This window comes from Macaca fascicularis, chromosome 2, assembly GCF_037993035.2.
Source record: "Macaca fascicularis isolate 582-1 chromosome 2, T2T-MFA8v1.1".
In the NCBI taxonomy this organism is placed as follows: Eukaryota; Metazoa; Chordata; class Mammalia; order Primates; family Cercopithecidae; genus Macaca; species Macaca fascicularis.
Genome location: NC_088376.1, coordinates 35,140,820 through 35,163,467, shown reverse-complemented (window position 1 = coordinate 35,163,467; position 22,648 = coordinate 35,140,820). Strand labels below are relative to the sequence as shown.

General features: G+C 40.2%; 1 pseudogene; it reads right to left on the bottom strand.

The window, feature by feature from the left end:
• Nucleotides 1–18,522: 18,522 nt before the first annotated feature.
• LOC102118408 (26S proteasome regulatory subunit 7 pseudogene) lies at nucleotides 18,523–20,332 on the bottom strand (annotated as a pseudogene).
• Between the last annotated feature and the right edge of the window lie 2,316 nt (nucleotides 20,333–22,648).

Here is a 22,648-nt window from a genome sequence, read left to right as displayed (position 1 = left end):
GTCAGCCAGATAAATCCTGTTTGGGGCATGCCTTGAGGCACTCCATTTCATCCCTAGAATTCTTCTGTGTTTGATACAACCAAGTGCTTCTCTTTGTGATATGTGGTCATTGTCATTGTTCCATGGACAAAAGTAGAGTTATGGCAGCACAAAGTAGACAGGCAAACTTACCCATTAAAGGATGTTGATATGTTGATGTAACATTGTCTGAATGTTGGGGTTTGATCATGAGGTCAGACCCTATTATGATTTCCCCTTATAATGGCATGAAAAGTATAGAGCAACACTCTCTGGACATGGGGCTGTTTCAAAGTAATCATGCATTTTAACCCTGTGAATAGCTACACTACCCTCCCCACAGTTCTTCCATTTTATTATCTTGTCTTTTTTTTTTTTGTCTCTACTAGATTGTACAGTTGGTACATGTTTAAATCCCAAAATAGACAGTGTGTGTATATTCAATATAGGGATCAACTGACATTTCTCTTTTCTTGGTTTTGGAGAATGAGGTCTAGGAGATCGTTGTCGGAATTTTCAGAAACTGCCAATGATCTCTTCTGTAGTAGATGTTCCACATACCACACCCATATCCCACTGAACACCCATCCAACTGAAAGCACTTGCATTTCTTTGCCTGAGGGCCTTCTCTAGTCACTAGAGTCTGCTTTGCCATGCACTGGGCAAGATAGAAGTGCTAGAGAGTTGACATCCCCTGAGACTTGCCAATAAATGATGGGAGCTGGTGGGTATGTACTCCAGCTCCCTCACCCTTCTGGGAGGATAACTTTGAGGCACATGGCCTCCAACGTTTTTTCAGTGAGACTGAGCTCCAGTTACCTACTGTGGTAGCTGGGTTGATAATGTACCCTTAAAATGCTGCCTTCGCTTTCTCTGTCTCACTCCTCCTCTCTCCTATTGGTATTCTCTTCACCTCTCAAATAACTACTTGCATTCAGTTTCACTTGCAGCAGATTCAGGGTTTGCTTCTGAGGGAATCCAAACTAAGAAACCTTTGTACTTGAGCATTAGAGGCACTTCCCTTTGCCAAGTCAATGAGTGTTTGCTGAATGCCAATTCTTTGCGAAGTTCCATGTGTGGAGAGCAGGGTTTCTCAACTGAGTTCTCCAAACTGGGAGTTGATCATAATCCTGAAAGATCCTGAAAATATAATTCTGGAAAAATAACAAAAAACACTCCTTTTTTTTTAGTTTTTCTTTACATTAATTTTTTGTAGAGACAAGGTCTTGCTATGTTGCCCAGGCTGGTCTCAAACTCTTGGTCTCAAGTGATCCTTCCTCCTCAGCCTCTCAAGGTGCTGGGATTACAAGTGTGAGTCACACTTGGCCACTAAAGGACATTGTGTAAAAGACATTTATTTATGTTTTTAAAAGATTTATTTGAGAAATATATAAAAACATGACAGAACACTTCATAGGCCACTTTACAAGCAAAATACACAATAACATATTTTTGCAAGCATAAACAGGTGTGGTAATGAGTCATGCAGGTATAACCATTATAAGCAGATGAACTGTATTTATAAAGAAATAGGTCAAAAATGGAAATGTACAAATGTATATTACTATGGTTGGTAATTGTGTGACCAGCTTTATAACTTCTGTCATCTGAAACACTGTGATAAATAACCTAAGTCTCTTGATATTTGGTCAAAACCCGCCATGGGTCACCACTGCATATGCGGTCTCCCAAATAATCAAGATCTTGAGAGAGTTTATCTTTCACAAATGCAGATGTACAAAATGGACATCTCTTAATTTACTGAGGAAGTTTCAGTGTTGTTGTATACATGCGCAATGCTTACACACAATGTCAACATTTTGATAATGCAGTTTTACATAGAGTCAAATCTGCAAAAAATCTATAAAATGAATTGGAACTCTCTAAAAGTCTCTAAGCAATTTATATCTCCAATATTGAAAATGATGCAAATATGAGATACATAGCATAGCAAATTGTAAAACATAATGCGGACAATTTAAAATAGTGGGAAAAAACTAAAAAAGGAAAAAATCACCCCAGAAAACCCCCCAAGAAATGAAAAAGAAAATTTGACATATGAAAAAGTATATTGCAGAAATAGTTTAAGGGCAATTGCATGGAGACAGTCCCTAAGAGCTGGCTGATTTTCACAATCATTGACTATATTTTGAAGTCTTCCACAGTGAGGCATAGCTGCATTTTTTTCTTTACCTTGGAGAATATGTTCACTCTGGTGCTGCCCTTTTAAAAATTATTCTATGATTTGCTGTACCCCAACATGAGCATTTTCTGTTAAAACTTCTCATCTTCTGTGCCATCTTCCATGTTGTTTTGAACATGTGGAAATTCATTTCCCATGCACTCATATACAGAGCAAAAATTTGGCAGAAACAATATTGGTGATGGAACAGCAACATTGTTGCATGTCTTTTTAGTCTTCTGTGCATGTAATTATTTTCGAACCAGTCTGTAACTTCATTAGGCTTCTTCAGGTAAATATGGCTTTAACTGCTAAAAGCTCCTGGAATTTCGTCAGCTGGAAGGAATGCCAATGCAGACACATGATGCATTTTTAAACTGAAGTTTTCATCTTTGCCATATCACATGGCCAATTCACCCATCTGAATTTTCTGTCAAATGCATTGGACTGAATGGATAAAAACAATTTTTATTGGTAACACCTTGAATTCACTTTCAGAAGCCTTGATTGTACATAATTCCAAATTGGTCGTTGTGCTTTGGGATTCAATTAGACATTAGGAATTTTAGACTGTAGGGATTTAGACTTTACGGATTTTGGTCTTTCTGGATTTCAACATTCAGATTATGGCATTCAGGATTGTGTCTTTTGGGATCATTATCCAAACCCCATGGAGAAGTACCAGGGTCAATCAGGAGGTGGAGGATGTCAGGGAAAAGCGTGGGTGACAGTGTTTATTGTGGTTTTCATGGGAAAGAATGGGTGAGGCAGGGTCACAAGGATCATTTTAGGATTAGCTATTTGAATAATTTCAGCGAGCTCTGGAGCATAGGGCCTGCTCCTGCTTGGCTGATAACTGGCCTGTGATAACTAGGGTAGGGAAGTAGTATAGTGTATACTAGACTATCCTAGACTCAAATAGTATAGACTGTGGTAGCCTGATAAAAGGGGGAGAACTGGTTGGTTTGCATATCGAGGGCATGCTCTCAGGAAGTTTGTTATCTTTAAGAATTAGCTAACTCTGGAAGGGGCAGTCCCTCCCAGAGCCACAATCCTCATAAAAATAGAGAAAATAAAAAACATGATTAATATAATCTGCTTTTTTGGTTCCCAGTACCACACCTTCAGTCCCTGGGTTACAACTCATCCCTTGCATCCTGGCTAGCTAAGTTACCACTACAGTTTGGCCTTGGAATCCCATGTATGAATTACCCCTTTGGAGAATCCTGATGAGATGAATCCCAAGACCATGGATCTATTCCTAACTCTTGGCCTGTGCCTCAGAGGATTAGACCCTGTACAGCTGAAGATGCTCTCTTTTTAATACCTCCCTGGATTAAGAAATGCTTTGACCACCCAAGAAACATAGGGGGCTAGACTCGACTCCATCATGCCTCTTATTGCATGTAAGTTAATCAATAGCCATATAGATTTCTTTAGAACATGGGCCATCTGGTCCTGCATCAGCTCCCAGCCAGGATCTGTCTGGCAGTACCAGGTCAAGGGATGGGTTCCACAGAGGCTACAGTGAGATATGGAAGCACATGGCTAGCTCCAGTCATTTCTCAGGAAAATTACCCATCTTTAAGAGGCTCTTGACCCCAATAAACAGGACACAGCAGAGGCTATGTCTGGCTTTGTGGTCTGAACCAGAAACTTATTGGAGTAAATTAATTCATAGGAAGGGCTTATAACAGTGCCTGGAATGTAATAAACCCTCAACAATTGTTAACCATTATAATTAATCACTTCCACAGTGCCTAATTCTTAATGGAGACTCAATAAATGAGGCCTTACCACTACTACCAACTCATGCTACCCTGCACATACAACAGAATTTAAATGAATTCAAGTGAGAAAGTGATGCTGTAAGCTTTTGGTAATCTGCAAGGCACCAAAACAGTACAAGGGGAAAAATTCCTGGTAATAACTGCATTCATGATTTTCAAAGAAATATGAGAAAAAATAGTAGATATGTATAAAAGCATTTTGAATAACTGGCTTCTGTAAAGGGTTATAAATCACTTAGCAGGGTTAGAAACACATTCTCTTTGGGGAAACCGTACATTAGACACGCTGTGAAATTAAAACTTTTAGTGACATAAGAAAAACTTAAAGTAGCTATAGAACGTAGCATGTTGATAGGCATTCTAGAATGTACATTTGGAGACAATTCACAGTAATTCTTACATTTTCTTATTCATTGTCTTGTTAGAATTAACAGACTATTTCTGAATTTGAAAGCTGTGTAAAAACAGTGAGGTTCCCATTGTTTTTCATGTACCCTAACTATTCCAGAGAAAGTCAGGGGCTAAGAATATTTTATAAAAATAACCAAAAATCAGTTTGTTCTTTTCTCTGCCCTCACTTGCCTAGTGGGACGTTGGTTTCCTCCAAAGGGCCCTGAAAGTCCCTGCAGCAGATCTCACACGTGCTCTCCACGCCCCTGCCAAACCTGCTTTTAGCCTTTTTCCTCTCATGCTCTGATCTGCTGTGGAGATGTCTTCCAGCCCTGCCCTGCCACTGCCTGATGGAGCGGTTGCTGTAGAAAGCTGTTATGCCTATCCGAAGGCTGCTGGCACTGACCTCATGTGTCCTGTAATGTCACCACAGAACCTGCTGCGGCTGATGTTCCCTTGATGGCCCGGGGAGATTATAAACAAACAGAGCTGTATTTACTAACTTGTTTATTGCAGCTCTCTTTTTCCATCATTTAGACTCCAGTCTTCAGAGATTAGGGAAGAATCTGAGAGAGAATGACATCCTCTTCTCAGGGTTCTTCCACCCCCCTAAGCCTGGGACCTTGCCCTTGAGTCACACCCGCCCTGCCTCTTCCCCTGGGCCCTAGTATCCTTCAGACTTGTCCTGACAGCCTAAATCCCAAGGGGAACACAATTTGGCACTATTCTTAGACCCCTGCTATTCTATTAATAAAGCCCCAGTTGGTAATTAGTTTTAAAAATCAAGCGGATCTGTTTCTTTGGAAAACAACCCACCTTACAAAGTTGACAGAGTTTCTAATTCCAATAGATCTTTATAATTCCCTATCAGGAAGGCTCCCAAACAGTGCGCGCTGGATTGATTTTACACAAGATGCATCTCACCATGGGTTCTGGAGTCTACCTGGATTTGAATCCTATCTCTGCCATTGACTTACCTGTGCAACCTGGGGAAGGTGCTTAAGTTCTATGGAATTTAATTTATTTATTTGTAAAATAGGGATTAAGAAACCTTCTTTTCTATTTTTTAATGGCTGAAAACCATTGTTTTATAGATTTTCTCAGTTTTAAATGCAATAGACTTTATTTTTGAGAACAGTTTTAGATTTACAGAAAAGTTGCGGAGGTAGTATAGAGTTCCCACATACCCCATACCATTTTCCCTATTATCAAATCTTACATTAGGATGGTACATTTGTCATAATTAATGAATCAATATTGACACATTATTAAGTAAAGTCCACAGTTAATTTTATTTCCTTAGTTTTTCCCTAATGTCCCTTTTCTACTTTAGGATCCCGTACAAGATGCCGCATCACGTTTAGTTGTGATGTCTCTTTAGGGTCCTCTTGGCTGTGGCAGGTTTTTGGAGTTTCCTAGGTTCTGATAACCTTGACATTTCTCTTCTTCTTCTTCTTCCTCTTTTTTTTCACAAAAATACATTCTTTGTGGGCTGGTTATGAGCACTAATTGCTATATGTGAAATAGAGAATATGGCCCACAATGAGGCCTTGAAATAACTCAAAAGAAGACAATGACCATTTAAGCCTATAGTAATGAGGGAGGACTTTATTTTTGTGAATTCAAAGGAAGGACAGAAAATGGGATGGATACTTCAAGTGTACTTCAAAATATAAAATTTTGGCTTTTAATTAATATTTATCACAAGCAATTCATTTTCCTAGTGCAAGGAATGTGAGGAGGATATTGCTAGTTGAGGTAGGACAAATTAGCTAGCTGCTGTACCTTTAACCTGGGAGGTACCTACCTTAGGGTTGCCAGGTGCAGCAGTTAAAAATACAGGATACCAAGTGAGATTTACATTTCAGGGAAACAACAAATAATCTGTTAAGGTAAGTATTTCCAAAATGTTGCACGGGCGTCCTGTATTTCATTTGGCAACTCTAACCCTTCTTTTTCCCCTTGGGAGATTCTGGCACCATGTGACTTTCTGCTCTGGACATTTTATCAGATGTCTTGACGATTGGGTGTGTCTCCCATGTCCACATCAAAAGATAAATAACAATTACCTGGATTCATACATCATGACAAGGAAAAGCAAAGCCTTCTAAAACTAAACTCTGGAGTGTGGGTTATGAGACTGCTCTGCTTAAAAGATGAGGAGATGCTGGCTGGAGGGTTTTTACCAGGCTCAAACCTTGAGCATCATCATAGTTCTTAGTGCTCAAATGGGCAGCTCAGAATATTCAGCACCTGCTTTTGTGGCTCAAGCCAGCCCCAGGAAACACTTGATAAATAGTGATAGTTATTCATATTTGCCTCTATATCACCTAGACCCACTGATCACCTGTAGCCATCTGTTCTAGTTCTGCAATGTGAGAAGCTTTGATGGAAATGCCCATTAATCACAACATCACAGCTGGGCTTTTGAGGGTTGATGGCAATTAGTTGACAATATTTATTTGAGAAGCTGTATTACTTCGTGATAATATGACAGAACCAGGAGCAAATCATGCCCCTCCCTACCCCTTTTCATTAATAATAAGAGCCACAGAGACATGCAGAAATTGCCACCATGTCTTAATTATCTCTCTAGGAAGCTACTTTTCCTGGACAGCAGGAACATGTTGGGAGGGGGCTGGGCAGCCTTAGTCCTGGCAATTGCCCCTCATCTTTCTAAGAACATGATAGTTTGGAACTTCCTTGGGGCCTTTAAGTGGCCACCCGCCTTCCCACAGTAACAGTAGCTCCTAAGTGGGCAAGTCAGAATAATTAATAAGAATTCTTAGGGGTGGGGTTAGGGAGAATGTCCAAAAGACACAACATTTCAGTTAGACAGGAGGAATAAGTTTAGGAGATCTATTGTACAACTGTACAATAGATGTGATAATAGTTACCTGTATTGTGCACTTGAAAATTTCTAACACAGTAAATATTGTTTTCATCATAAAAATAAGTACGTAATACATACGTTATAATTAACATATTACAACATAATCAATTAGCTCATTGTAATCAAGCAAATGCTTGATTTAGCCAGTTCAAAATGTATACATTAATCAAAACATGTTATATACCATAAATAGATATAATCTTCATTGGTCAATTAGAAGATAAGTAGTTCAAAAACCTCATTGATGGAAGTTTACAAAAGTCAGTAATAAAAATTTGTACTTGTAGGGGTCCTTGCATGACTCCATGCATTTTATCCCTTTGTAGCTTCATAACAATTGCTGTAATCCCCATTGCACAGATGAGCTAAAATGTGAGAACTTCCTGAAGATAATTAAACTTTTAGGATTGGAGTTTAGATCACCTGACCATGAAACCAGGCCACATTCTCTCTGATGTCCCTGACTTACTTTTTTGTCCACTTTCTAGGAGAGGGAAGTTTGTTTCTTCAGCACTTGAAGAACAATTTTATGATCTCAGAAGAAGGTGTCATTCCTATTTGGCCTGATATTTAGATTAAGGCATTATGGAAATCAGCAGATATTACTAATTATGTACTCCCCAAAGCCAGTTTTTAAACAATTACCAGTACACCATTGCTAACCCACAAAACAGGGCTTATCTCTGCTCTCAGTCTATATAGTTATTATTTTCTAAAATAACTCTTTACTAAATTTGCACTGTTCAATATGGGAGCAATAGGCACAGATGTCCATTGAACACTTCAAACATGGCTAATCCAGATTGAGATGTGCTGTAAGTGTAAAAAAAACACTGGATTTTCAAAGACTTAATACAAAAAATGTAAAATAGCTCATTAATAATTTTTAAAATGAGGCCGGGCGCGGTGGCTCAAGCCTGTAATCCCAGTACTTTGGGAGGCCGAGGCGGGTGGATCACGAAGTCAGGAGATCGAGACCATCCTGGCTAACATGGTGAAACCCCGTCTCTACTAAAAATACAAAAAACTAGCCGGGCGTGGTGGCGGGCGCCTGTAGTCCCAGCTACTCGGAGGCTGAGGCAGGAGAATGGCGTAAACCCGGGAGGCGGAGCTTGCAGTGAGCCGAGATCGCGCCACTGCACTCCAGCCTGGGTGACACAGCGAGACTCCGTCTCAAAAAAAAAAAATTAAAAAAAAAAATAATAATAATTTTTAAAATGTTAATTACATGTTGAGGTAATATCTTGGATATACATAGTTAAATAAAGTATAGTATTAAGGCTAAGTTCATGGTTTGTTTTTTTACTGTGGCTTCCAGAAAATGCTAAATTATACACATGACTCACATTATATAGCTACTGGACAACAGTGGTAGGCTGTAAGCTTCCTGATGACAAGAACCATGTTTCCTCAGTAACTAGCACCATGTCTGCTACATAGTAGGTACTCGATAAATATGTGTTGTCTAAATATATGGGAAGGGGTGGAGGAAAGAAGGTGGCTATATAGACCTTACATGGGGCCTTATAACTCATTGAAAAGTATAACTGTTAGATCTGGAAATATATATATAGAAGTCATGCATGCAGACCAAGTTTTCTGCCAGAGGTAGAACACCATCTGTGGTTTCCTGTTAGAGGGCTCTCTGCTTCTATAAGACAATATTTAGTGACTGAAAACTTACCACCTTAAGAGGGCATCTGCCCCGCCTGTGCTCCAACAATCCCCACTGGATAGCCTTGTACACACACATACCCCAGCAGCTGCCTCTTTCTTGGTGAGTAGTAACTCCAGGTTCTACCTGACTCCCTCTTCCTTGTTGGCCTCCCTCCAGGATCTTCTGTCTTTGCCCAGCTCCCATAGGTTTGGTAATGTATTAGTATGGTCTTCTGGGATTTTGAATTAGTTGATTTTCAAGGCACTACTGCCCCCTTAGTTGCTTCCTCAGCTTCAAATATTTCAGCTCTCAAATAAGGGAAGTGTACTGCTTGACACCTAGACCAAGCTTTGTAGGTAAAGACCATTGGCTTAAGGCAGCATCCAGGGATCCCGCTCAGAAAGAGGAACTAGGACAGCATAACTTCTCCCTTGTCAAATGGCATTTATCCTTGGAAATGCTTCCCTCCTATGGAATTGAATCTGTCTCCCAGAAATTTCCACCCATTAGACTATCTTCCTTTTCTTCCTACTCAACCTCTCATCATTTAATAAAAGTAGTCAATTTTTTTTTTTTTTTTTTGAGACGGAGTCTCATTCTGTCACCCAGGCTGGAGTGCAGTGGCGCAATCTCGGCTCACTGCAAGCTCTGCGTCCAGTTTTCATGCCATCCTCAGCCTCCCGTGTTGCTGGGACTACAGGTGCTTGCCACCATGCCTGGCTAATTTTTTTGTATTTTTGGTAGAGGCTGGGTTTCACCATGTTAGCCAGGATGGTCTCGATCTCCTGACCTCGTGATCCGCCCGTCTCGGCTTCCCAAAGTGCTGGAATTATAGGCGTGAAAAAGTAGTCAATATTTATAGAAACATTTCCATGAGCCATTGGCTCTCTTAAGACTCTTATATCTCTAATCTTATTTAATCCTCACAACAACCTTATGAGGTCGTTACTATTATTAATGCCATTATAATGATGAAAGAATTGAAGCTTACAGAAGTTAAATAAACTGTCCAAGGTCATCTGGAAAGAGTGGCAGAACTGGGATCAACTCAAGTTCTGATTTCAAAGTCTATTAATCGCACTTCTATACTGTGTTGTTTTTTTTTTTTTTTTTTTTTGATCAGCTAATTCTACATTCTGAACTTCTCAGTCTCTTCACACCTTCCTTCATAAATCTCTTCCTGCTTTCACATGATAATCTTTCAAGAGTTTGAAGACAGAAGTCTCTTCCTTCCTAAATACTAGTCATAAGTCATCTATTTTTTCAAAGTAGTCATTCTTATTGTGTTTCCTTATCTGGTTCTGGCTATCTGACCAGTCCTTACACCTTACCTCAATATTTGTCATGTGCCAGTTTAGATTTAGTCAGTATAGAGGACAGGTTGGTATATGAGAAAGTAACAACATATGCTCTTAAATAATTTTTACATATACTGTATCTTATTTGAGTCTAACAACAATCTTGAGAGATAGTCTTAATATTTTCAGATTCTATCACAGTGGATGAGAAATCAAGTGACTTATCCAAGGTTACACAGAATGAATTAAAGAATTAGAGCTTTAAACTTAGATCTTCCTATGAAAAGTTCATCTTTCCTTTTACTTTAAATACACCAATAAATGATGTTGAGGTCCTTATGCATATCAGCACATTGCTCCCCTGGGACCTTGGTCTCATGAGCTCCTGCACAAGAGCTCCTTGGAAAGTCTATGTGACAACTTTGACAGCCAGATTCACTCTTTAAGAAATATTACAAAGGCGTTGCCACTTATTTATAAAGATGTAAGTTTTTGAAAGAGTAGCTGCATCTTTCTAAAAAGGCTCACCTTTGGTGGAGAAGGTCACTTAGATGGCTCAGAAAAGAGAAATGAAAGTGAAGGAAACCATTACAAATGCTGAATAAAAACGTACAACCATGAAGGCTCCTGGTAGAGAACCTTATTTGTAAAGTACCTGTTATGGTGTGGGCTCTCAATTATTATCTATTTGAAGGACAGTGCTCACAGAGCCTTATAAAAGTGAAGACTAACCTTTCTCTGGATAAGGAGCAATCAAAGCCTAGTAAGTTGAGATCATTTCTCAAACCTTAGAAATATGTAGGGACATAGCTGAAGCTAGAGCTCAGATTTACTTATTTGAGCCAGCCCTGGCTTTGGTTATAACTTATACTCCAGCAGAACTCCTTAGAAAGACCTTTTGAAGGGTTTGTAAATGGTTGCCGTGGTAACAAGGTTCCACAGGCACAATTGGGATGCTGGTAGTGGTGGTGAAGCTGTAATCAGTACATTTGACCATTGCTCCTAGTAACACAGCTGCCTTATTTTTCCATGGGAAAGGATTGGGGTATGCTCAGCAGCTAATAGGTTCAGATGGAAACAAAACAGCTCCATTAAAGGTACCTATAAAACCACCACTGAATTACATCAAGAGGCCCATCTACTAAGTTTTCAGCACTTTCAGAAATAGTCTTTAGTGGCTCTCTGCCACTAGAGTCACAGTACAGTTAATTAGCATTATTTTAGCTATTAGATGAGTTCTCACAACTTAAGCTAGTTTGCAGCCCCTTTTGCTCCACTAATTCACTGGGAAACAGTAGTACAATTGTTCCTGGATGGTAATGTGAATACAGGTTTCCCTGCTTTTATATCCCGTTTAACAATAATACATGTATATTGATAAGAATAACAGATGCCAATATACTGCTTTGCAGTTTACCAAGTACTTTTATAATCATTATCTTATTTCATCCACACAAGAGGATTTATTACCTATATTTTATAGATGAAGAGAAGAATTGAGCCTCAGAAAATGGAAATATCTTATTAAAAGTCACATGGTTGGTAGTGAAGGGGCTGGGACACAATTTTAGGTCTTTTCAACTGCAAAACTCTGTACTTACTACATCACTGTAGTGCAGTACAAGGCCCTTTGCATGTTGTCTCTGCCTTTTTCTTTCTGTTCTTTCAGAGCCATCGAATCTTCTTTATTACACACAATGTGGAACAATTTACCTAGTTCTCCAACCACCATTCTGTTTATCAAATGGCTGCCTTTGGGTTCTCATCCAGAACTCCCCTTTAGCTCATTGTCTCCCTGGAAAATGTTTATTCATTTAAAAAACTCAAGTAAAATCTCGCTTCCTCTACAAGACATTCTTATAGCCTCTTGTCTTTATTACTAAAAGACTCGTTATTCTAATGAATGACATTTGTTTTCCCATTTGTCTCTCCCATTAGGCTATGAACAGATCGTGGGTAGGACCTAGTGCTCTTTTCTTCTGTATTGCCAGGACCCACTTTAGCTTCTAGAAACAAATAGAAATGGAATAAATACCTTTAGAAATGAAAGGCCTACATGTACTTCTAATTATTAAACATAATTCGGTTTCATTTGATTTATGTCTGTATCATTCCTTTCTGTGCACTGACACGTCCTTGCAGACGGTGAGCTGTGTGGCCTCTCCTGGTGGCAAGGCATTCCATGAAAGTGGCTTACAAGAATACCATGAAGTATATCATGAAGGCACATTTGAATTTCCATGTGATTATCACATGGAGATTCCTTTCCCTCAGTGGCCAAGATTATTGATATTTAATGTTGCTTCCCACTCTTCAGTCTTCAGTTTATAGCTCCTAACAGAATATTCTTTTAAGAAATGTGTCATAAAGACACACGCACACATATGTTTATTGCGGCACTATTCACAATAGCAAAGACTTGGAATCAACCCAAATGTCCATCAGTGACAGACTGGATTAAGAAAATGTGGCACATATACACCATGGAATACTATGCAGCCATAAAAAAGGATGAGTTCGTGTCCTTTGTAGGGACATGGATGCAGCTGGAAACCATCATTCTCAGCAAACTATAGCAAGAACAGAAAACCAAACACCACATGTTCTCACTCATAGGTGGGAACTGAACAATGAGATCACTTGGACACAGGAAGGGGAACATCACACACTAGGGCCTATTGTGGGGATGGGGGAGGGATAGCATTAGGAGATATACCTAATATAAATGACGAGTTAATGGGTGCAGCACACCAACATGGCACATGTGTACATATGTAACAAACCTGCACGTTGTACACATGTACGCTAGAACTTAAAGTATATATTTAAAAAAATACATACACACGCACCAAAAAAAAAAAAGTGTCTTAAAATCACTGAGTACAGGGTTCAATTTACAACCCTTGTTACTTGGAGAAATTTGAAAAATAACTTGTTCTTGACTCAATAATGCTGAGCAATTTACAGTTTTCTCATCCCGTTATAAGGATACTAAAAACAATTCATTTTTTTTCCAGTAAAAACAAGTTTTTCAGTTCAGTCATTGTGAATCCCATACTTGTACTTCTCAGTGGAGATAATGGACTGAGATGACACCACTTTTCCTAAATGAGAATAAGAGAATCATAGGCAAGTTGCCATTGGATTATTACAGCTTTGATTTGGCTAGAGCTTTCATAGCTCTCCTCCATCATATATGATTATAAAAAATTTATGTTTTCTCATTTAAGAGAGCGTCTTTTAGCCAATTACCTGCTAAGAATCAGAATATAGGACATTTAAATATCATGAAACAATTAGTGAATGTGGCAGACATTATGCATTACCTTCCTTTAGTTCTTGCTAATAGGACCCCAGTATAATTCCTGGCAGCAATAAGTCCAGTTTCAATGGAACACTTAGGATTTGTGTAAGCATATTATGACTTTCTGGCTCTCCTTTGCCAGATAATTGCCATCTCTGTCTCCTTGGAAGTTAGGGATAGAACTGGAACGTCAATGTGCTAAAGGAAAGATTCTCTAACTTGGCTGTTCCCACCCCTACTGCTTCTTGCCTTGGGACCTTCAAGTGACAAGTCTATGATAAAACACTAAATCCTTAGGAAGATGGAGAAAAGGATAGCAGTTGTTGAATTTTTGAAGACACATTTCAGCTGCTGAACCACCCACAGATTTTTTTTACCTCTGTGTTTTTAAACAGTAAACCATGGATATCTTCTAAAGTTGAAGCTACTGGCTATTAGACTTTTTGTTATTTGTAGCCTAATGCACACTGACTGATGTAATATAAGTGAACATTATATTTCCACATCTGTAACAGCCACAGACTCTACCCCAGGGTAAGGACCAGTCTCTGTCCAGATTATGAGGTGCTCCTCTAAAATATATTGCTTTTATTCTCTGCTTAAGTATGTGCCACCCATTTATTCATAAATTCAGCTTGCATTCATTTGCTTTTAATATGTGTTCTTTTCTCTGCCATCTAGGATCTTCTGAGCATTTTGTTTAATATTTCCAGATAACAGTGAGTAGTAGGTGAGCCTACTTCTATCCCAGCGTTATAATGAATGCTTTACTTTTCAGATTGTATGACTATCTCTTTGGGCTAAAGCAGTACTATCTAATAGAAATATAGTGAGAGTGACATATGTAATTTTCTAAAAGGAGAAAAATACATGTACATTACAATGCAACAGTAATATCTTATCCAATGCAATGGTTTGAGTGAAATGTGATCCTACCAAACAATAAAGTTGTATTTAATGGAAAAAATATTTTGCATTGCTTCAGTTTTAAAATGAAAATTAAATACAATTAAAATTGTAGTTCCTCCATTGCACCGGCCACATTTCAAGGGCTCAATAGCTACATGTGGCTACTGGCTACTGTATGAGATAGGTCAGACCTATTCTCTAAACTCCTTGAGGGCAGGAACTGTGTTCTATCTAGGTTTTACCTTAGTTATTGCTGCTTCTGGAACGCTTTTCAGGTACTCCAAGATGGGGTTAAGTGCACCTGTTATGTGCTCCTACAACCCTCTGTGCTAACTTCTATGGTGGAGTGCTTATACAGCTTGTGTTGCAATTACTTATTTCCTTGCAATTATGTTCATTGTCTGAAGATCTGTGTCTGATTCTGTGCACTGGAGTCTGCCCTACTCCCTCAGTCTGGTTGGTGCTATGGCCTGTCTTGGACTTGTTGAGTTTCTTCTGCCTCCATCAGCAACTGGTTTTATGATCAGCCTCACTGCAGAGGCAATGACTCCACTGGCTTCCTGAGCCTAGGCTCCCCCTGGAGTGCTTCATCATGGCTTATGCCTTACCTTATTTACATGTTGTGGTCTCTTGATATAGACTGGCCCAAAACCATTCTTTTACAGTTTTGGGATTTCCTGTTCCACCTGCCAGACTAGATTTCCTCCCAAGGCAACCTCAATTTACAATTGTTTGGGTTGTACAGTGACAGGGCACTCCTCCAGGGATGACATTTTCTTGTAGCGACTCTAGATATGAATAGTTATTTTGACAACATTCCAGCAGATGGCAGTAAAGCGTTTTGAGCAAGGGTTACCTTTTTCTAGTTCGCAGGAGGTCCCCAAATAAGCTAGCATCTGTGCAGCCAGTGGAGCCCGCCTGTAAACCTAGCAGAAGGATTTAGTTGCAGCTTCTTGCTCCTTTCCTCTCAACCCTTATCCTTATCCTTGTAGTTAATCATACCTGGCCAGATATAGAAAAGATGTAGTAAATTGGAAGAGCCTCATATTTGGGGAATGAGATACATTTATTTAATCTCATTTCCTGTTGCCAAGCATCACAGGATATGGCTGCAGGGACCACCCCCAGCTTGCCTCAGTCCTTGTACTCTGCTTTCATTCCCTTTCTTTCTGCAATCATCTGTAGGCAATGCCTACACTCTAGGATGATTCCGATTAAGCTGCTTGTATGGAGCATCAATTTCTTTATGGGCACCAATGGTGTTTATCCCTACAGATTGGAGGAACATTCTGTACAGGATTTGTATTTTAAGAAATCCATTTAAAACCATTAAAAGGAAATAGCAGAGAAATGAAAGGGCACTATCTAGTGGTTCTAAGAGAAGGAAGGTGCTGAAATGCTTATGATGCTAATTTGCCTTTTAGTCCCAGTTGTCTGGAGTAGTGGAATGGTATCTAACTGTTAGAGATGTGAGAGATCTATAAAGCTGCGAACATGTCTATGTGTCCATCAGGAGAAATGCAGTTCTTTAATTACCAGCTCAATGAAGATGCATTTCAAAGTGCATTTGGGAAAGAGAATCTATAACCACCCTCCTGTAGGCCTATACTCCAGCCCTCAACTCAGTAGGTTCCAGGGAAGAAAGCACATCACAACGTGTGGCATTGACTCCGTCTGTCCTGTTTCACAGGGCTGACTTTATCCCAGATAATCTCCCCTTCTCCCCACCTTTTCTGGAAATGCATTTCTGCTTAAGAGAGCAAAATCAGTCATTATCTGGTTTGGTTCCTTTGGGGTTGGACTATTACAGATTATTTTTTGATGGTTTGTGGGTCAACTTGATACAGGGGTACGGCATCATGACATACTGCTCAGGAGAACTGCCTGCCGATTTGGCATGGTGGAATTTTCTCAACTTTCTTTCTAGAAGCTATGTAACAGATATGACTAAAGTTAAAGGAAACTTGTCACATTGTGAGACATTTTATGGGTGTGAAATGGTTCTAGCATTGGTATGCTTTGTCAAGTAGTTATGTAGCTTTGGAAATTTGTCCTCTTTGGATTCTGCTTCTCTTACATTAATGTCAGATATGAAGGAGAAATTTCCGGAATTCTGACTTTGAGTTCTGTGTAACCTGGAACACATTTCCACTGCAAATATTGAACTTCTAAGAGGAAGAATAGCAAGTGCCTGGCACTTCGCTGCCACCTTGCCCATTATCAATTCCACTACTCTATTCTCTTGGTCTAGGCTTAGGTGTGGACTCAGAATCTTTCTGTTCATCACACTGAGGTTTCCATTTTCTTATCAGCTTCTAAGGACAATTCGTTTTTCATGACAACAGTTATCTTCACAGACTCACCAGGATAAACTCTCATATCCAATTTTCAACGTATGACAAGGAATGAATGTCTGAATGTGAAAACAAATGAAATGAAATGCAACAAACAGTAACAATAAGGACAGAGGCTATATCAATATTAATGAATGATGTTTGTGCTATGCTATATTAAGTAGGAGAGAGAGAATTTATTAAAAAAATCTTAAATTTGGTCTGGAAGAGCATCCTCACATCTCAGTATAGGGAAAAAAAATCCCGCTTGGCTAATAACATGTTAGCAGTTCATAGTTTCTTTTCTTCAGGGACAAGAACCCCTACGTCCAAGGCCTTATATCCTATGTACTTTTATGCTAATAATTTGAATCTTATTTAAATGCAGTATTATATAGTCAGTACTTATTCATGGTATCCATTTTCACTGGTGAGTCTCAGACTTTATGGGTAACAGAATTTCCTAGGGAGTTTTAAAAAATACGATTCTGTGGTCCCCATCTCCAGAGAGTTTGACTTAATAGGTCTGAGGCGATATCTAAGAATATGATTTTTAAAATCAAATCCCTCATATTTCTTAGGTCATAATTTGCAAAATGGTCGCCATGCTCAGGTGAAGTATTTCTCTCTTGAGCCTAAACTCACGTATCATGGCTTTCATTTGTCATGTAAGTGAGCCACATGGTACAAAAATTTAATTCTGTGGTGCTCAGCTTGCATTACGTGTTAAAGAGTAGATTCAGGAAGCTGTATGGCAAACAGTGGTAGTTCTTGAGAATGACCCCTAATGGCAAAAATATTCATCTATCTATGTGATAATATTATACTTTTGGTATCCCCTGATGGAAAAACATGGAATAATAAGATGCTATGAGTTCAGTAAAACTTATATGCATCTAGATTTCATTAGTCCCAACAGCACTTATGAACGTTCCAAGGTCTTGGTGTATATATCTTTGAAATATATCATGTATTTAATCAACATATAGTAGATTAGAAGACATCATTAAAGAGTTTCATATGCTAACCCATTCCGTGTGTCCTCCTCTCTACCCTAAGGGGTTCTTGACAGAAATTTGATTATTTTGGAATAGGGAAAAGCCCAGAAGACTTGAGTTTGAATTATACAAATAATGGATACTGGCTGAGTCATATAGTTACTTAATCCATAAACCTCAGTTTCTGTAAAAAGATGATGACACATATATATTAGATATACTTTTATTTCAGATTCAGAGGGTACATGTGCAGGTTTATTTCATGAGCATATAGTGTAATGCTGAGATTTGGAGTACAATTTATCTTGTTACCCAGGTAGCGAGCATAGTACCCAGTAGGTATATTTTCAGGCCTTGCCCCCACTACCTCCATCCCCCTTCCAGTAGTCCTAAGTGTCTATCATTCCCATGTGTACCCAATGTTAAGCTCCCACTTATAAGTGAGAACATGCAGTATTTGGTTTTCTGCTCTTGCATTAATTTGCTTAGGATGATAGCTTCCAACTGCATCCCTGTTGCTGTCAAGAACATAATTTTGTTCTTTTTTATAGCTGCATAGTATTCCATGGTGTGTATGTACCACATTTTCTTTATCCAATCCACCATTGATGGACACGTGTGTTGATTCCATGATTTTGCTATTGTAAATAGTGTGGCAATGAGCATACAAGTGCGTGTATTTTTTTGGTATAACAATCCATATTCCTTTGGGTATATAGATCATGGTTCAAATGGTAGCTCTGTTTTTTGTTTTTTTTTTTTTGTTTTTTTTTTTTTTGAGGCGGAGTCTCGCTCTGTCGCCCAGGCTGGGGTGCAGTGGCGCGATCTCGGCTCACTGCAAGCTCCGCCTCCCGGGTTCCCGCCATTCTCCTGCCTCAGCCTCCCGAGTAGCTGGGACTACAGGCTCTTTGAGAAACGTGATGTTAATTTTGTATAGTATCTTGCAGGTGCTCTCTTGATTTCTTGTGTCTGGATGTCTACCTCTGTAGCAAGATTAGGGAATTTTCTTGAATTATTCCCTCAAATATGTTTTCTAGGTTGTTTATGTTTTCTCCTCTCTCAGGAGTGCCAATAATTCATAGATGTGCATAATCCCATTACATAATCCCATACTTCTTGAAGACTGTTCTTTTTTTTCAATTTTGAAACCATTTTTTTTTTTTTTTTGTGAAGTGGTTATTAACAAGTCTATATAAGGTTAGGATTCCAATTAAAAGTTTTAAATTGAAAGCCTTCAAGGTTCAGTTGTATGTCATGTAGCGAGGAGTAGCACTGAATTTGGCATAAGACTTAATGACCTTATTTACAGCTTCCAAGAAATCCTTCTCAGTAGCAATTTTTCCCATGCTCTGATGGCAAACATACCAGCTTCTGTGCAGACGCTTCATTCTCAGCACCAGTGCCATTTGGACACAGTCATGCTAACAATTCAAATCTGATATATCTTTCAATACTCATTGAATGAGCGTGAATCTTAAAGATGTGGGTCCGACCCTCTAGATCGGGCAAGTTAAATTCAATTTTTCTATCTAATCTCCCTGACCTCATCAGTGCTGGATCCAAATTATCAGGTCTGTTAGTGGCCATCAGCACTTTAATATTGCCTCAAGGATCAAAACCATCAAGCTGATTGATCAGTTCCAACATTGTTCTCTGCACTTCATTGTCACCTCCAGCACCAACATCAAACCAAGTCCCTCCAATAGCATCAATTTCATCAAAGAAGATAAGGCAGGCTTTTTTTTTGTCTGGCCATTTCAAAGAGCTCATGAACCTTTTGAGCCCCCTCACTGACATATTTCTGTACAAGCTCAGATCCAATAACTCGAATGAAGCACGCATCAGTCTGATTAGCAACTGCCTGCACACAGAGTGTCTTCATGTACTGGGTGGATTAAAGAGCAGCATGCCCTTGGGAGGCTCAATGCCAAGATTCACAAACCTCTCTGGATGAAGTAATGGGGTTTCGACTACTTCTCGCAATTTCTCAATCTATTCCTTACAGTCACCAACATCACTGTATGTGACATCAGATTTTTCCTCCACGTGCATCATGATAACTGTTGGGTCAATCTGAGGCTAGAGGCAATGGAATATGAATTTGATACTTATTTCTGTCCACACCTACTCTTATCCCTTCTTCAATGTCAGTGGGTGCCACCTGATCACTAAAGTCCACCACAAACTTGGCAAACTGCTTTACACTGACAGTGTATTTTGGGTCCTCTGAATCAGCATTGATTATCTTTGTACACCTGGAAACCCGTAAAGGCTGTTTACTCTGGAGTGTCTGCTTATCTGCAGCCAAATTCCAGAGTGCTGGTGGGGCCAGGCCAGTGTCAAATTCTTTAATACCAGGGAGCTCATTAATTTTCTTGAGAAGTTACTGAATGCCATCTTCAACTTGCTTGATCTGCCTAGAGTAAGTGCTCTGACCATAAGTTTTCAGCAAGGCAATATCCGCCTCATCCAGAACTTAGATGGGCTTGTCATCCTTCTCATCTTCTTTGGTCTTCCGCTGATTCTCACCAAGGTAATATGGCATTTTAGCAGTTCCAAATGCCTCTGCTCCTTACTGATTACACAGCACCTTCCTTGCTTCCGGTGGTGTCTGAAGACGGCTCTTTTTAATTGTTTTTTCTTTATTTTTGTGTGACTGGATTAGTTCAAAAGAATAGTCTTCAAGCTCTGACAGTCTTTCTTCTGCTTGACCTAGTCTATTGATAAAGCTTTCAGTTGTATTTTAAAATTCCTTAAGTGGTTCCAGAAGCTCTGATTGATTTCTTTTTAAGATGTTTATCTCTTTCTTCATTTCCTGGATTTCTTTAGAAGTTTCTTTGTGTTGATTTTCAACTTAGTCTTGGCTCTTGTTGAGCATCCTTGCTCCATGGTTTGAATTGTTTATTATTTCTGAATTTCCATTTTGGTCAAGGATCATTGCTGAACAGCTAATGTGATCCTTTGGTGGTTTCACAATGTTCAGATTTTTCATGGTGCCAGAATTCTTACACTGGTTCCTTCTCATCTGGAGAGTCTGGTGCTACTAATTCTTGTATTTATTTTCATGCTGGTAGAATTTTTCTCTTTCTCTCTATATTTTTCCATTTCTCTCCTTCCCTAGAGGATGTGACTGTAGAGTATGTTGGGTAACGTCTTTTAGCTTTGCTTCTATAACCCTATGCACTTTTGTGGGCAGGTTTTATATTGGGCTGTGTGATTCAACTTACAGACCAGTAGATGGTGCTGACAGGTATGAGCCAGTTGCTGCACAAACAGATGGGTATGTACATGGTTTTTGTTTACAGTGAGGTGCTCTCTGTTGTTTTAGGTGATGGACTGGACAGTAGAGTGCTTGGTGCCCTGTGCTTCTTGTTCTGTGGAGGTGGAGAGACACAGCTAGGCAGAGTTGGAGCCTTTGACTTGCCCACGAATACCCCTATGGTGAGTGCAGGCACCAGCCCTGTCAAAGGTGGCTGGGAGGAGCTCCTGGTGAAAAGCACTGAGATCTTTGGGGCGGGGCAAGTGGTTGGTGAGGGGTCTGCATGGACTTCTCATCTTTGATAGGTAGGAACATGGTCTATTTTCCTATTATGCCCCTGTTCCAGGGCTGATGACTCCTCATTCAGATACACACTGTAGTCTGTGTCTAGACCAATGTGGCTGAGAGCCTCAGAAAATGCCTCTTTTGTGACTTTCCATTAAAGTGGTTTGGGGCAACTTCATCACTCAGCCTGATACAAATAGCTTTATGGCAGGGCTGTTCTCTGATGTGACAGCACTGCTGCTTTGTGTAAAGGCGGGGACTACGCCTTTGGGCTTGTGTGAGAAGTGGTTAGGTGCCAGCAGAATTTGAATAAGGTAGGTAGTTCCTCAGTTTCCAGGCCCCTAGATGGTCTGCTGAACAGTGTGTATGAGTCCTGAAGGGTCTGGAGCCAGATCAGGCTAGCCCAGGGTCCTGGTGCTGACTGCGACGGAGAGGGGCAGGCTGGTCCCTGGGTCACTGGATGAACTCTCAGGCAGGGGCAGACAGAATGCTTGGGTGGTAAGAACCCGAGGGGAGAGCATAAGCCTGTGGGGGTAGGGATTTCAGGACTCTGGGCTGCAGCTGATATGCTCGTGTGGAGGCAGGGTGCTTGTACTGGGTACCAGAAGGTGGCAAGCAGAGGCAGGGAGTTGTAGGGTGTGCAGTCTGCCCAGTTCTTCATATCTGGGCAGTGGTATCCTTGTTGGAGATGTGTGAAATCATTCAGTCTCTTTGTTTCCACCTCAACCTGAGGGCAACAGGGGCGGGGACAGAGGGTTTTTCAGTTATATTTCTTGGAGTTCCATCCCACAGGACCCCAGAGCTGCAGCTTTCTGCAGTATTCAGGCAGGGGCCGCTGTGCTGGGAGCCTCAGCTGGTGGTCCCCGCCTGGTGAGGAGCAGCAGAGGTGGGGTCTGCAGTTGGTCTGCTCCTCAGTACTGTGGCTGTAGCAGCTGTCCTACGGGCTTGCAAAAGAGCCTGTCTTGCCTGTCTTCCCTTGTTGGCAGCACATTGACAGCTGGTGTCAGACTGCTCCAGAATCCAGTGCTTGTGGGGCTCCCTGTGGGCTTCAGAGATGTCTCTGCATGGACTCCAGATGGTTCTTAGTGTTGGTCTGGTGGCCTGGATAGGTCAGGGGAGTTCTCCTGTGCCCAGGATTGCAAAGGGCTTGTGGAGACAGTGTGGATCCCCAGCGGTTCTCATCATTCACTTTGTTCTTCTTTGTTCTCTGTGGGTCCCATGCTTCTTTGGTGAATCGCAATGTGATCTCTTAGAATATCCACTTGAAGAGCCAGTGTTTGCTCACGTTTGTTTCTTCTCTGTGGGAGCAGCTAGCAGGCATCTTCATATATG